The sequence below is a fragment of the Arachis hypogaea genome, chromosome 3 (genome assembly GCF_003086295.3).
Source record: "Arachis hypogaea cultivar Tifrunner chromosome 3, arahy.Tifrunner.gnm2.J5K5, whole genome shotgun sequence".
Lineage (NCBI taxonomy): Eukaryota > Viridiplantae > Streptophyta > Magnoliopsida > Fabales > Fabaceae > Arachis > Arachis hypogaea.
In genome coordinates, this window is record NC_092038.1 from 70,055,008 (window position 1) to 70,071,283 (window position 16,276).

A 16,276-nucleotide genomic window follows, 5' to 3' on the forward strand; every position below is an offset into this window, starting at 1 on the left:
TTAAAGAAGTGCTTGTTAGGAGGCAACCCAACTATAATTAAAGTTATTTATGTTTTCATTAAGTTTATTTAAGTTTTAAAGCTTTAATTTTCACGTTTTCTTTAAGTTTGTGATCATGTGCAGTAGTTAGAATGGAAACAAAAACAGTCAGAGCTGGAAACAGAACACCCTGGAGCAGAGACCTTGCTGAATTCTGAGTTCCTATGGATTCTAATCATTCTGAACTTCAAAGGATGAAGTGAAATGCCAAAACTATTCAGGATTGCAGTTGAAAACCCCACTATAAGAAGAGACATGAGCTTAATCGAACTCTCATTCTCACGCAAATTCACATCCTAAGATTATATTAGATTTGGTTGCTTGAGGACAAGCAACAGTTTAAGTTTGGTGTTGTGATCCGTGAGCATCTTTTCTATCTTTTCCTAGTGAATTTGCATCTAATTTGTTAAGTTTAATAAAGAATTAATTATCTTTTAGCCAATATGGATGCTACTTTGAGTCTTTTGCAATTTTGTTTATTTTAGGTAGCATTGGACTGAATTTGATGGATTTTCTGCAGCTCAAGAATTAAAGGAGAAACCAGCGAAGTGCGACGCGTGCGCGTCACGTGAAAAGCAAAATTTCACAGCGACGCGTATGTGTGATTGACGCATACGCGTGATTTGAAGAATTTCACGGCAACGCGTTCACGTGACTGACGTGTCCGCGTGACACCGGACAAATACCATCGACACGTACGCATGACTGACGCGTACGCGTGACATGCGCCATGATGAGCGGATAATTTATACGCTTTTTGGCATTGTTTTCAGTATGTTTTTAGTATAATCTAGTTAGTTTTTAGTATATTTTTATTAGTTTTTAGTTAAAATTCACTTTTCTGGACTTTACTATGAGTTTGTGTGTTTTTCTGTGATTTCAGGTATTTTCTGGCTGAAATTGAGGGTCCTGAACAAAAATCTGATTCAGAGACTGAAAAGGACTGCAGATGCTGTTGGATTCTGACCTCCCTGCACTCGAAGTGGATTTTCTGGAGCTACAGAAGCCCAATTGGCGCGCTCTCAACGGCATTGGAAAGTAGACATCCTGGGCTTTCCAGAAATTTATAATAGTCCATACTTTGCCCGAGATTTGATGGCCCAAACCGGCATTGCAAATCAGCCTCAGAATTTCCAGCGTTTAACGCTGGAACTGGCATAAAACTTGGAGTTAAATGCCCAAACTGGCATGAAAGCTGGCGTTTAACTCCAGAAAAGGTCTCTACATATGAAAGCTTCAATGCTCAGCCCAAGCACACACTAAGTGGACCCAGAAGTGGATTTTTATGTCATTTACCCTTTTCTGTATACCCTAGGTTACTAGCTTACTATTAATAGGATCTTTTGAGATTGTATCTGTACCTCATGACACTTTACACGTTTCTTTGTGTACCTTCCACGGCATGAGTCTCTAAACCCCATGGTTGGGGGTGAGGAGCTCTACTGTGTCTTGATGGATTAATGCAATTACTACTGTTTTCCATTCAATCATGCTTGCTTCTATTCTAAGATATTACTTGTTCTTAACCCGGATGAATGTGATGATCCGTGACACTCATCATCATTCTCAACTATGAACATGTGCCTGACAACCACCTCCGTTCTACCTTAGATTAAGTAGATATCTCTTGGATTCTTTAATCAGAATCTTCGTGGTATAAGCTAGAACTGATGGCGGCATTCAAGAGAATCCGGAAGGTCTAAACCTTGTCTGTGGTATTCTGAGTAGGATTCAATGACTGAATGACTGTGACGAGCTTCAAACTCCTGAAGGCGGGGCGTTAGTGACAGACGCAAAAGAATCACTGGATTCTATTCCGGCCTGATTGAGAACCGACAGATGGATAGTCGTGCCGTGACAGGGTGCGTTGAACATTTCCACTGAGAGGATGGGAGGTAGCCACTGACAACGGTGAAACCCTTGCATACAGCTTGCCATGGAAGGAGCCTTGCGTGCTTGAAGAAGAAGACAGTAGGAAAGCAGAGATTCAGGAGATGGAGCATCTCCAAAACCTCAACCTATTCTCATCACTGCAATTCAAGTACTTATTTCATGTTCTATTGCTTTTCACAATCAATCCTGATAATTTCTGATATCCTGACTAAGATTTACAAGATAACCATAGCTTGCTTCAAGCCGACAATCTCTGTGGGATCGACCCTTACTCACGTAAGGTATTACTTGGACGACCCAGTGCACTTGCTGGTTAGTTGTGCGGGATTGCAAAGTGTGATTGCAATTTCGTGCACCACGCCACGTGCAGAAAATGCAGAAACTGATGCCAGGGCATCTTGGCCAGTTTCACTAACCTTTTCTTTAATGTTTTAGGGTAGTTTCATGCATTTTCTTAGTAAATAAGCATGTTTTGGATAAAAATACACTTACACCTTGATTCAAGCAAACATTGTAAACTTTACATGATTTCATGAGAATTAGGCAGGAATTGAATGATAAATTGGATGATGCATAATCTCATGACTTGGAACAGAGCTTTGATGCACTTTAATTGCTTGATTTTAGGACAAAGGAATCAAGAAGGAGCCACGTTAGCAGCCACATTAATCTAATTAACGTGACCACTAACATGGAATGGGAATAAGCTTGTAGCGTTAATGGAAAAAGTGATCGCCAATAACGCCTTCGAAGCCATCATAGCCCACGTTAGTTGCCACGTTACTTGGACGACCCAGTGCACTTGCTGGTTAGTTGTGCGGGATTGCAAAGTGTGATTGCAATTTCGTGCACCAAGTTTTAGGCGCCGTTGTCGGGGATTGTTCGAGTTTGGACAACTAACGGCTTATCTTGTTGCTTAGATTAGGACTGTTTTGTTTTTGTTGGTTTAGAGTCTTTTAGTTGAGTCTAGTTTCATATTTTAAGTTTGGTGTCAATTGCATGCTTTTGTTTTTCTTTTAATTTTCGAATTTGCATGTCTTTAGTCCCTTTTTGATCCATAAAAATTCTAAGTTTGGTGTCCTCTTTGTGTTTTTCCCTTAAAAATTTTCGAAAATTGGTGTTTGATTTTCTAAAAATTTTAAGTTTGGTGTCATTTTTTTGTTTTTCTCTTTCCTCATTTCAAAAATCAAATCTTTTTCATAAAATTTTTTCAATCATATCTTTTTAATTGCTAATACCAAAATCTTTTTAATTAACTAATTGATTCAGTTTTCAATTTGCTTTGATCTTATTTTCTTTTGATTTTCGAATCTTTATTTTAATTTCCTTTTGTTTTATTTTATTTTTTTAGTTAATTCAAAAAAAAAATAAAAATATTTTTATCTACTTGTAATCCATATCATTTCCCTTTATCCATCATGGACCTAAGTGGAATTGAGCAGTCCAGGAGGACTCTGGGGTCATATGCTAACCCCATTACAGCTGCATATGGGAGTAGCATCTGTACACCTCCTATCAAAGCAAGCAGCTTTGAGCTAAATCCTCAACTCATTATCATAGTGCAGCAAAATTGCCAGTATTCCGGTCTTCCACAGGAAGAGCCTACTGAGTTTCTGGCACAGTTCTTACAAATTGCTGACACAGTACATGATAAGGAGGTGGATCAGGATGTCTACAGACTGTTACTGTTTCCATTTGCTGTAAAAGATCAAGCTAAGAGTTGGTTGAATAACCAACCTACAGCAAGCATAAAGACATGGAAACAGTTATCAGACAAATTTCTGAATCACTTTTACCCTCCAAAGAGGATGACACAGCTAAGGCTGGACATCCAAGGCTTTAAACAAGAGGATAATGAATCCCTTTATAATGCCTGGGAGAGGTATAGAGGTATGCTAAGAAAATGCCCTTCTGAAATGTTTTCAGAGTGGGTACAGTTAGACATCTTCTACTATGGGCTTACAGAAAAAGCTCAGATGTCTTTAGACCACTCAGCTGGTGGATCTATACACATGAGGAAGACAATTGAAGAAGCTCAAGAGCTTATAGACACTGTTGCTAGAAACCAACATTTGTACTCTAGCAATGAGTTCTCTCCAAAAGAGGAAGTCATGACAGTAGTCACTGATCCTAATCCTCAAGAACAGATGATTGAGCTTAATCAACAATTGCTCCTGATGACAGAACAGTTAGCAGAATTTAAAGAGATGCTCCATGATACTAAGGTTGCTAACAAGAACATAGAACTGCAGTTGAATCAAGCAAAACAGCAAATATCTAAACAGATAACAGAGGAATGTCAAGCAGTTCAACTGAGGAGTGGGAAGACACTGAATAACACTGCTCAAAAGAGCAAAAAGCCAAATAAAGAACAATTGACAGAGGATAACCAAACCACTGTTCAAAATCCCTCTGAGGATAGTAAGAGCCCAGAGAGGAACACTTTTGGCGTTCAAACGCCAGAAAAGGGGGGAAAGCTGGCGTTAAACGCCCATTCCCTGCCCAGTTCTGGCATTCAAACGCCAGAAAAGGGGGAAAAGTTGGCGTTAAACGCCCATTTTCCACCCAATCCTGGCGTTCAGACGCCAAGGGAAGATCAGACACCTGAGAGTGCTGACAGTAATCCCTCTAACAAGGCTTCTTCAACCACTTCTGTAAGGAATAAACCCGCAGCATCTAAGGTTGAAGACTATAAAGCCAAGATGCCTTACCCTCAAAAACTCCGCCAAGCGGAACAGGATAAGCAATTTGCCCGCTTTGCAGACTATCTAAGGACTCTTCAAATAAAGATTCCGTTTGCAAAGGCACTTGAGCAAATACCTTCTTATGCTAAGTTCATGAAAGAAATCTTAAGTCATAAAAAGGATTGGAGAGAAACTGAAAAAGTGTTTCTCACTGAAAAATGCAGTGCAGTCATTCTGAAAAGCTTACCAGAAAAGCTTCAAGATCCAGGAAGCTTTATGATACCATGCACATTAGAAGGTGCTTGCACCAAGACAGCCCTATGTGATCTTGGAGCAAGCATCAATCTAATACCTGCATCCACTATCAGAAAGCTTGGGTTGACTGGAGAAGTCAAACCAACCCGGATATGCCTCCAACTTGTTGATGGCTCCATTAAATATCCATCAGGCATAATAGAGGATATGATTGTCAAGGTTGGGCCATTCGCCTTTCCAACTGACTTTGTGGTGCTGGAAATGGAGGAGCACAAGAGTGCAACTCTCATTCTAGGAAGACCTTTCCTAGCAACTGGACGAACTCTCATTGATGTACAAAAAGGGGAAGTAACCCTGAGAGTCAATGAGGATGAGTTCAAGTTGAATGCTGTAAAAGCTATGCAGCATCCAGACACACCAAATGACTGCATGGGCGCAGACATTATTGACTCTCTGGTAGAAGAGATCAATATGACTGAAAGCCTAGAATCAGAGCTTGAGGACATCTTCAAAGATGCTCAACCTGATCAAGAAGAACCAGAGGAAACAAAGGAATTTTCGAAAATTCCTCAAGAGGAGGATAAGCCTCCCAAACCTGAACTCAAACCACTACCACCATCCCTGAAGTATGTATTTCTGGGAGAGGGTGACACTTTTCCAGTGATTATAAGCTCTGCTTTAAATCCACAGGAAGAGGAAGCACTGATTCAAGTGCTAAGGACACACAAGACAGCTCTTGGGTGGTCCATAAGTGATCTTAAGGGCATTAGCCCAGCTAGATACATGCACAAGATCCTGTTGGAGGATAATGCCAAACCAGTGGTCCAACCACAAAGGAGGCTAAATCCAGCCATGAAGGAGGTGGTGCAGAAAAAGGTCACTAAATTACTAGAGGCTGGGATTATTTATCCTATTTTTGATAGCCCCTGGGTGAGCCCTGTCCAAGTTGTCCCCAAAAAGGGAGGCATGACAGTGGTTCATAATGAAAAAATGAACTGGTTCCTACAAGAACAGTCACAGGGTGGCGTATGTGTATTGACTACAGAAGGCTCAATACAGCCACCAGAAAGGATCATTTTCCTTTACCATTCATAGACCAAATGCTAGAAAGACTAGCTGGTCATGATTATTACTGCTTTTTGGATGGCTATTCAGGTTACAACCAAATTGCAGTAGATTCTCAGGACCAAGAGAAAACAGCATTTACTTGCCCTTCTGGCGTGTTTGCCTACAGGAGGATGCCTTTTGGTCTGTGTAATGCTCCTGCAACCTTTCAGAGATGCATGTTATCCATCTTCTCTGATATGGTGGAGAAATTCCTGGAAGTCTTCATGGATGACTTCTCAGTATATGGAGACTCATTCAGCTCCTGTCTTAATCACCTAGCACTTGTCCTGAAAAGGTGCCAAGAGACTAACCTGGTTTTAAACTGGGAGAAATGTCACTTTATGGTGACTGAGGGAATTGTCCTTGGGCACAAAATTTCAAGCAGGGGAATAGAGGTGGATAAGGCAAAGGTAGAGGTAATTGAGAAATTACCACCACCTGCCAATGTTAAGGCAATCAGAAGCTTTCTGGGGCATGCAGGATTCTACAGAAGGTTTATAAAGGATTTTTCGAAAATTGCAAAACCTTTGAGTAACCTGCTAGCTGCTGACACACCATTTGTGTTTGACACACAGTGTCTGCAGGCATTTGAGACCCTGAAAGCTAAGCTGGTCACAGCACCAGTCATCTTTGCACCAGATTGGACATTGTCATTTGAACTAATGTGTGATGCCAGTGACCATGCCATTGGTGCAGTGTTGGGACAGAGGCATAACAAGCTTCTGCACGTCATTTATTATGCCAGCCATGTTCTAAATGACGCACAAAAGAATTACACAACCACAGAAAAAGAGTTACTTGCAGTGGTCTATGCCATTGACAAGTTTAGATCCTATCTATTAGGATCCAAAGTGGTTGTGTACACTGACCATGCTGCTCTTAAATACTTACTCACAAAGCAGGATTCAAAACCCAGGCTTATAAGATGGGTGCTGCTTCTGCAAGAGTTTGATGTAGAAATAAGAGACAGAAAAGGGACAGAGAACCAGGTAGCTGATCATCTGTCCCGAATAGAACCAGTAGCTGGGGCGTCCCTCCCTTCTACTGAGATCTCTGAGACTTTCCCAGATGAGGAACTCTTTGCCATTCAGGAAGCTCCATGGTTTGCAGATATTGCAAATTATAAAGCTGTGAGGTTCATACCCCAGGAGTACAGCAGAGTGCAAAAAAAGAAATTAATTTCAGATGCCAAGTACTACCTATGGGATGAGCCATATCTCTTTAAGAGATGTGTAGACGGAATGATCCGCAGATGTGTACCCAGAGAAGAAGCACAAAGGATCCTATGGCACTGCCATGGATCACAGTATGGAGGACATTTTGGAAGTGAGCGAACAGCCACTAAAGTCCTCCAATGTGGCTTCTACTGGCCTACTCTCTATAAAGATGCCCGAGAGTTTGTGCGTAACTGTGACAGTTGCCAAAGAGCTGGTAACTTGCCTCACAGATATGCCATGCCTCAACAAGGGATATTAGAGATAGAATTGTTTGATGTATGGGGAATTGACTTCATGGGTCCATTCCCACCATCATACTCAAACACTTACATTCTGGTGGCAGTGGACTATGTATCTAAGTGGGTAGAAGCAATTGCTACACCCACTAATGATACCAAGACCGTGCTGAAATTCCTTCAGAAACACATCTTCAGCAGATTTGGTGTTCCCAGAGTACTAATCAGTGACGGGGGCACTCATTTCTGCAATAGACAGCTATACTCTGCTATGGTTAGATATGGAATTAGCCATAAAGTGGCAACTCTGTATCATCCACAGACAAATGGGCAAGCTGAAGTCTCTAACAGAGAGCTAAAAAGAATCTTGGAACAGACTGTGATAGCCCGAAGAAAGGATTGGGCAAAGAGCTTGGATGATGCTCTGTGGGCATACAGAACAGCATTCAAGACTCCTATAGGAACCTCTCCATACCAACTGGTGTATAGGAAGGCCTGTCATCTGCCCGTGGAACTGGAACATAAAGCCTACTGGGCAACCAGATTCCTAAACATGGATGCTCAGTTAGCTGGTGAAAAAAGATTACTCCAGCTAAATGAGCTAGAGGAGTTCAGACTCAATGCCTTTGAAAACGCAAAAATTTATAAGGAAAAAGGCAAAGAAGTGGCATGACAAGAAGTTGTCAACCAGAGTCTTTGAGCCAAGACAAAAAGTTCTGCTCTTCAACTCTAGGCTCAGATTGTTTCCAGGAAAACTTAAATCCCGGTGGAGGGGTCCGTATGTGATTACAGGAGTGTCACCATATGGATATGTTGAGCTTCAGGATATTGATTCTGACAAAAAGTTCATTGTTAATGGACAGAGAATCAAGCATTATCTTGAAGGCAATTTTGAGCAGGAATGCTCAAAACTGAGACTTGAGTGATTCTCAGTAAAAGTCCAGCTAAAGACAGTAAAGAAGCGCTTGCTGGGAGACAACCCAGTCATTAGCAGGTTATATGTTTTGTTTTTACAAAGGCAAGTATCAAAAATGAAGGAATTCACAGAGTTACAGAAGGATTCAGCTCAAAAAGCAGAGAAAAAGAGCTTACTGGCGAAAAAACGCCAGTAAGGGGCATTTTGGGCGTTAAACGCCAGAATGGGCACCATTCTGGGCGTTTAACGCCAGGTGTGCAGTATCCTGGGCGTTTAGCAAAACGCCCAGTGATAAAGGGAATTCTGGCGTTTAACGCCAGCCAGGGCACCTGGCTGGGCGTTAAACGCCCACAATGGGCAACAAATGGGCGTTAAACGCCAGAATGGGTGCCATTTTGGGCGTTTAACGCCAGAAAGGTGGGGGACCAAGATTTTGCTTTCCAATCAAATTTTTTTCAAACTTTCCTTTTCTTACCCATACTTTTCTACATAAACACATTTCAACCTTTCATCATTCACCTTCAAATCTTCAAAAATCAAAATCATTCTTCAAATCTCTCAAATCAATCCCAAATCTTGTTCAAAAACTCACCAATCTCTCAAAATCTCTTCACATCTTCTCAAATCTCCTTCCAATTTTTCGAAATCTCTTCTTCCCCCCCCCCCCTTTAAATATAGATGTTCGGCCTCACCATTCCCCCACACCATTCGAATTTGCTCTCCTCCTCTCTCTCTTCTTTCCTTTCTTTTGCTTGAGGACAAGCAAACCTCTAAGTTTGGTGTGCTTTTCCGTGATCACTGAGCCAAGATTCATCAAGATCATGGCTCCCAAGGGAAAGCAAACCAATTTAAGAGGAAAGAAAGAGAATAATCCAAAGAATCTTTGGAATCAAGAGAAGTTCTTAACCAAAGAACATGAAGACCATTATCACAAAATAATGGGTCTGAGGTCAGTGATCCCGGAAGTTAAATTTGATCTGAAAGAAGATGAATATCCGGGGATCCAAGAGCAAATTCGAAATAGAGGATGGGAAGTTCTAACCAATCCTAAGATAAAGGTTGAAAGGAATATGGTTCAGGAATTCTACTCAAATCTGTGGCTAACAGATAAGCAGAGAATGACTGGAACTGCCTACCATACTTACAGAACCATGGTCAGAGGGAAAGTTATGTACTTCCATCTGGACAAAATAAGAGAAATCTTCAAACTGCCTCAACTGCAGGATGATCCTGAATCCTTTAATAGGAGAATGGTGAGAGCAGATAAAGGGTTGGATCAAGTTCTAGAGGACATATGCCTCCCTGGAACTAAGTGGATAACCAATTCAAAGGGTGTCCCAAACCAACTCAAGAGGGGAGACCTCAAACCAATTGCAAGAGGTTGGCTAGACTTTATTGGGCGTTCCATACTGCCCACTAGCAACCGTTCTGAGGTCACTATCAAGAGAGCAGTGATGATTCATTGCATCATGCTTGGAAAAGAGGTGGAGGTTCATCATGTGATTGCTTGTGAGATCTACACAATTGCAAATAAGAATTCCACTGAAGCCAAATTGGCTTACCCAAGCTTGATCTCCTTGCTCTGTAAAGAGGCTGGGGTGAAGATGGGAGTAGATGAATTCATACCCATTGAACATCCAATCACCAAGAAGTCAATGGAAGGACAAATGCAAGACAACTCTATCAAACGGAGGGCGCAGGAGTTCCTCCCTGAATTCCCTGAAATTGGCTACTGGGCCAGCCTAGAAGCATCTATCACCAAGTTGCAAGAGACTATGGAGCAACTGAAGGATGAACAGCAGAATCAGAACTGCATGCTCTGCAAATTGCTGAAGGAACAAGAGAAGCAGGGGCGTGAACTCCAAGAGTTGAAACGCCAAAAGCTCTCCTCTCAAGTTGAGGGAGCATCCACTTCTCAAAATCAAGGTTGTTGAGTCCTAACTCAGTGAAAACTTCTATCATTAGGAGCCTATTTAAATTTTTCTTTGTTTTTTGTTTTCTATTTTTATTTTTTTTTAGTCTCATCTTATATCTATCTTTGAGTCTTGTTCTTAATTCATAATTAATAAACTTTAAAATTCATGTCTTAAAGCTATGAATGTCCTATGAATCCATCACCTCTCTTAAATGAAAAATGCTTTAATCAGAAAAGAACAAGAAGTACAGGATTTCGAAATTTATCCTTGAAACTAGTTGAATTAGTTTGATGTGGTGACAATAATTTTTGTTTTCCGAATGAATGCTTGAACAGTGCATATGTCTTTTGAATTTGTTGTTTTGAGAATGTTAAAATTGTTGGCTCTTGAAAGAATGAAGGAAAAAGAGAACTGTTATTGAGGATCTGAAAAATCATCAGATTGATTCTTGAAGCAAGAAAAAAAAGCAAAAAAAAATCGAAAAAAAAAAGAAAAAAAGAGAAAAAGAAAGAATAAAGTTGTGATCCAAGGCAAAAAGAGTGTGCTTAAGAACCCTGGACACCTCTAATTGGGGACTCTAGCAAAGCTGAGTCACAATCTGAAAAGGTTCACCCAATTATGTGTCTGTGGCATGTATGTATCCGGTGGTAATACTGGAAGACAGAGTGCTTTGGGCCACAGCCAAGACTCATACACTAGCTATGTTCAAGAATCATTATACTTAACTAGGAGAATCAATAACACTATCTGAGTTCTGAGTTCTTATAGATGCCAATCATTCTGAACTTCAAAGGATAGAGTGAGATGCCAAAACTGTTCGGAGGCAAAAAGCTACTAGTCCCGCTCATCTAATTGGAGCTAAGTTTCCTTGATATTTTGGAGTCTATAGTATATTCTCTTCTTTTTATCCTATTTTGATTTTCAGTTGCTTGGGGACAAGCAACAATTTAAGTTTGGTGTTGTGATGACCGGATAATTTATACGCTTTTTGGCATTGTTTTCAGTATGTTTTTAGTATAATCTAGTTAGTTTTTAGTATATTTTTATTAGTTTTTAGTTAAAATTCACTTTTCTAGACTTTACTATGAGTTTGTGTGTTTTTCTGTGATTTCAGGTATTTTCTGGCTGAAATTGAGGGTCCTGAACAAAAATCTGATTCAGAGACTGAAAAGGACTGCAGATGCTGTTGGATTCTGACCTCCCTGCACTCGAAGTGGATTTTCTGGGGCTACAGAAGCCCAATTGGCGCGCTCTCAACGGCATTGGAAAGTAGACATCCTGGGCTTTCCAGCAATGTATAATAGTCCATACTTTGCCCGAGATTTGATGGCCCAAACCGGCGTTGCAAATCAGCCTCAGAATTTCCAGCGTTTAACGCTGGAACTGGCATAAAACTTGGAGTTAAACGCCCAAACTGGCATGAAAGCTGGCGTTTAACTCCAGAAAAGGTCTCTACACATGAAAGCTTCAATGCTCAGCCCAAGCACACACTAAGTGGACCCAGAAGTGGATTTTTATGTCATTTACCCTTTTCTGTATACCCTAGGTTACTAGCTTACTATTAATAGGATCTTTTGAGATTGTATCTGTACCTCATGACACTTTACACGTTTCTTTGTGTACCTTCCACGGCATGAGTCTCTAAACCCCATGGTTGGGGGTGAGGAGCTCTGCTGTGTCTTGATGGATTAATGCAATTACTACTGTTTTCCATTCAATCATGCTTGCTTCTATTCTAAGATATTACTTGTTCTTAACCCGGATGAATGTGATGATCCGTGACACTCATCATCATTCTCAACTATGAACGTGTGCCTGACAACCACCTCCGTTCTACCTTAGATTAAGTAGATATCTCTTGGATTCTTTAATCAGAATCTTCGTGGTATAAGCTAGAACTGATGGCGGCATTCAAGAGAATCCGGAAGGTCTAAACCTTGTCTGTGGTATTCTGAGTAGGATTCAATGACTGAATGACTGTGACGAGCTTCAAACTCCTGAAGGCGGGGCGTTAGTGACAGACGCAAAAGAATCACTGGATTCTATTCCGGCCTGATTGAGAACCGACAGATGGATAGCCGTGCCGTGACAGGGTGCGTTGAACATTTCCACTGAGAGGATGGGAGGTAGCCACTGACAACGGTGAAACCCTTGCATACAGCTTGCCATGGAAGGAGCCTTGCGTGCTTGAATAAGAAAACAGTAGGAAAGCAGAGATTCAGGAGATGGAGCATCTCCAAAACCTCAACCTATTCTCATCACTGCAATTCAAGTACTTATTTCATGTTCTTTTACTTTTCACAATCAATCCTGATAATTTCTGATATCCTGACTAAGATTTACAAGATAACCATAGCTTGCTTCAAGCCGACAATCTCCGTGGGATCGACCCTTACTCACGTAAGGTATTACTTGGACGACCCAGTGCACTTGCTGGTTAGTTGTGCGGGATTGCAAAGTGTGATTGCAATTTCGTGCACCACGCCACGTGCAGAAAATGCAGAAACTGATGCCAGGGCATCTTGGCCAGTTTCACTAACCTTTTCTTTAATGTTTTAGGGTAGTTTCATGCATTTTCTTAGTAAATAAGCATGTTTTGGATAAAAATACACTTACACCTTGATTCAAGCAAACATTGTAAACTTTACATGATTTCATGAGAATTAGGCAGGAATTGAATGATAAATTGGATGATGCATAATCTCATGACTTGGAACAGAGCTTTGATGCACTTTAATTGCTTGATTTCAGGACAAAGGAATCAAGAAGGAGCCACGTTAGCAGCCACATTAATCTAATTAACGTGACCACTAACGTGGAATGGGAATAAGCTTGTAGCGTTAATGGAAAAAGTGATCGCCAATAATGCCTTCGAAGCCATCATAGCCCACGTTAGTTGCCACGTTAATAACATTAATGTGGTAGCTAACGTAGAGGAGAAGGAGAGCTCCAACATTAGTGATAAAAGTGAATACCACTAACGTTCCAAAAAGGCACATTTAGCCACGTTAAGAGTCACGTTAATCCAATTAACGTGAACTCTAACGTGGAAGGAGGAAGCAATCGCCAACATTAGTGACGCTCACCTTTGTCACTAACGTTGGACTAAGACAATAGTGCCCACATTAGCGGTCAAGTTAAGACCACTAACGTAAAGAGTAACGTGGAGCTAAGCATGATAGGCCAACGTTAGTGACACTCACCTTTGTCACTAACGTTGGAGATGGCAATCACCACCACGTTAGTGGTCATGTTAATGGTAAGTGTCACTAATGCTCTCGAAGCTTAGGCATGTCCACGTTAAGGGCCACGTTAGTTACACTAACGTGGATCACTCACATGGGGAAAAGAGGCAAAGAGCAACGTTATTGAAAAGGGTGAATGCTAATAACGTTTGCGAAGGATCAAGAGGCAACGTTAGTGGTCACGTTAGTGCCACTAAGGTTGAAGTTAACGTGGATCATTTTGGTTTGGAACGTTAGTGAAAAAGGTGATCGTCACTAACATTCTCGAACTCACATTTTCACTTAACGTTAACACCCCTAATGTCTTAACTAACGTCCACCCATGCTTAACTCACACTTTTTCTACAAGCAAAGAGTAGCCCACTGAAGATTGCAGTTGCTTCAATTCAAGATCAAAGGCCCATATCCAAGACTTGAAGAACGTACTAGAAGATCAAGAAGAGTAGTATATATAGGAGTAGTTTGAACTAGAGAGAAGCTGGGCATTTTGGAGAACTACACTCTGTATATTTACTTTTCTGTACTTTCTAGTTTGTTTGAGAATGTACTCTTCTCTACCATTTTCCATTTCCAGACCTATGAACAACTAAACCCCCTTTCATTGATTTTGTATCGACAATGATTAAGTTGGAAGATCACTAGATTGAGCATTTTCTTTTTCTTGTTCATTTTACCTAATCATTTATCTTCAGTATCAGCTATTTTCTTCCTCTCCCCCATCTCCCCTCTTCATTTTCTTTTCTTTTGTTGTTATTTACAATTCTGCTCACTAATCCACTAACTGTTTGATAAATTGCACCACTCATACTAATAGCCACTCTAACAAGAATAATCTCTTCATTTTATTCCTTGCTATGTGCTTTGTTAGTTGTATGACAGGGAGAAGAAGCGGAGCTTCAACTTCCTTTGATTCTAAACCTGAGAGGTCCTTCCTTAGATTAAGGAGGGAAGCAAGAGGGAAAAGAATTGTTGGTGCTGAGGAAGAAGATGAGTATTTTGAAACAAACATGGAGGAGAACTTGGGAAACAACCATGAAGAAGAAGCTCACAACCATGCCAGAGAAGGCCTTGTGAATCATGTTGGGCAAGAGAGAAGAGTTCTAGGCTCTTACAACAATCCAAACCTAGGAAATTGTGGAAGTAGTATCCAAAAGCCAACCATACATGCCAATAACTTTGAATTAAAACCTCAACTCATCACCCTTGTTTAGAACAACTGTTCATTCAGAAGAGGTGCCCAAGAAGACCCCAATCAATATCTAACCACCTTCCTAAGAATATGTGACACTGTGAAGTCTAATGGTGTTCATCCGGATGTCTATAGACTACTTTTGTTCCATTTTTCACTCAGGGACAAAGCATCTAAATGGCTGGAATCTTTCCCGAAGGAGAGTTTAACAAATTGGGAAGAAGTGGTGAACAAATTTTGGCGAGATTTTACCCTCCTCAAAGAATCAACAGGTTGAGAGCTGAGGTACAAACCTTCAAGTAACAAGATGGTGAAACTCTCTATGAGGCATGGGAGAGATTTAAGGACTTAACAAAAAGGTACCCACAGGACATGTTCAATGAAAGGGTTCAACTGCACATTTTCTATGAAGGTCTTTCCTACGAATCAAAGAATGCCGTAGACCATTCATCAGGGGGTTCTCTAAACAAGAAGAAAACCATTGAAGAATCCATAGATGTCATTGAGATTATAGCTGAGAATGATTACTTCTATGCTTCTGAAAGGAGCAACACTCGAGGAGTGATGAAGCTGAACCATATGGATGCACTGCTGGCTCAAAATAAGATGATCACCAAGCAGTTAGCCGATATTACCAAGAAAGTGGAAGAGAACCAAGTTGCAGCAATCACCACTTCATCACCAGCTCAAGAAGGAGTGAATACAGGAGAAGAAGGTGACTGGGAACAAGCCAACTATGTTGGGAACTCACCTAGGCAGACCCATGATCCATACTCCAAAACTTATAATTCTGGCTGGAGAAACCACCCTAATTTTGGGTGGGGAAATCAACAAGACCAAGGCCAAGATCAGAGACGCCACAAACACAATCCCAACAACGATGCAACTCACCAACATCCCTCACAGAGATCATATCAACACCCACCTAATCACCCTCCTCAACATCCATATCAAAACCAATATGACCACTATCAACCTCATAACCTCAACCCACCATCACCAACCGAAGATAGACTCTCTATAATTGAAAGCCTACTTGAAGGCATAGGTAAGGAAGTTCAAGACAGTAAAGCATTCCGAGAAGAAGTGCGATCCAATATACATAATCAAGATGCTGCCATCAAGAAACTTGAAACACAAATTGGCTACTTATTCATGCAAGCCCCTGGCCACAACATTCATAGCAACACTAATTCAACTCCAAGCGAGGAGTGTCAGGCTATCCCCCTTAGAAATGGGAAGGAATTGAAGGAGACCTACAAAAAACCACAAGAGAAGAACTCGGATGAAAAAGAAAAGGGACAAGATGAAGTTCAAGTTTCCACTCCCTACTCACATCAAGAGGGAGAAGTGCTGAAGTCATACTCTCCAAAAGCCCCATACCCTCAGCAATTAAAGAAGAAAGGAGAGGACAGCCAATTCTCAAGATTCTTAGAAATCTTCAAGAAACTACAGATTAACATACCATTTGCTGAAGCAATAGAGCAATTGTCACTCTATGCCAAGTTCTTGAAGGAGTTGATGACCAAGAAGAGAAGCTGGAAGAACAACGAGAGTGTGGTACTAACTAAAGAATGCA

The 16,276-nt window shown here is 40.9% G+C and overlaps 1 non-coding gene across 1 annotated transcript; it reads right to left on the bottom strand.

The window, feature by feature from the left end:
* Positions 1–14,967: 14,967 nt before the first annotated feature.
* LOC112793429 (small nucleolar RNA R71) lies at positions 14,968–15,071 on the bottom strand. Its single transcript, XR_003198120.1, has one exon. It is a non-coding gene; the product is annotated as a small nucleolar RNA R71 (small nucleolar RNA).
* Between the last annotated feature and the right edge of the window lie 1,205 nt (positions 15,072–16,276).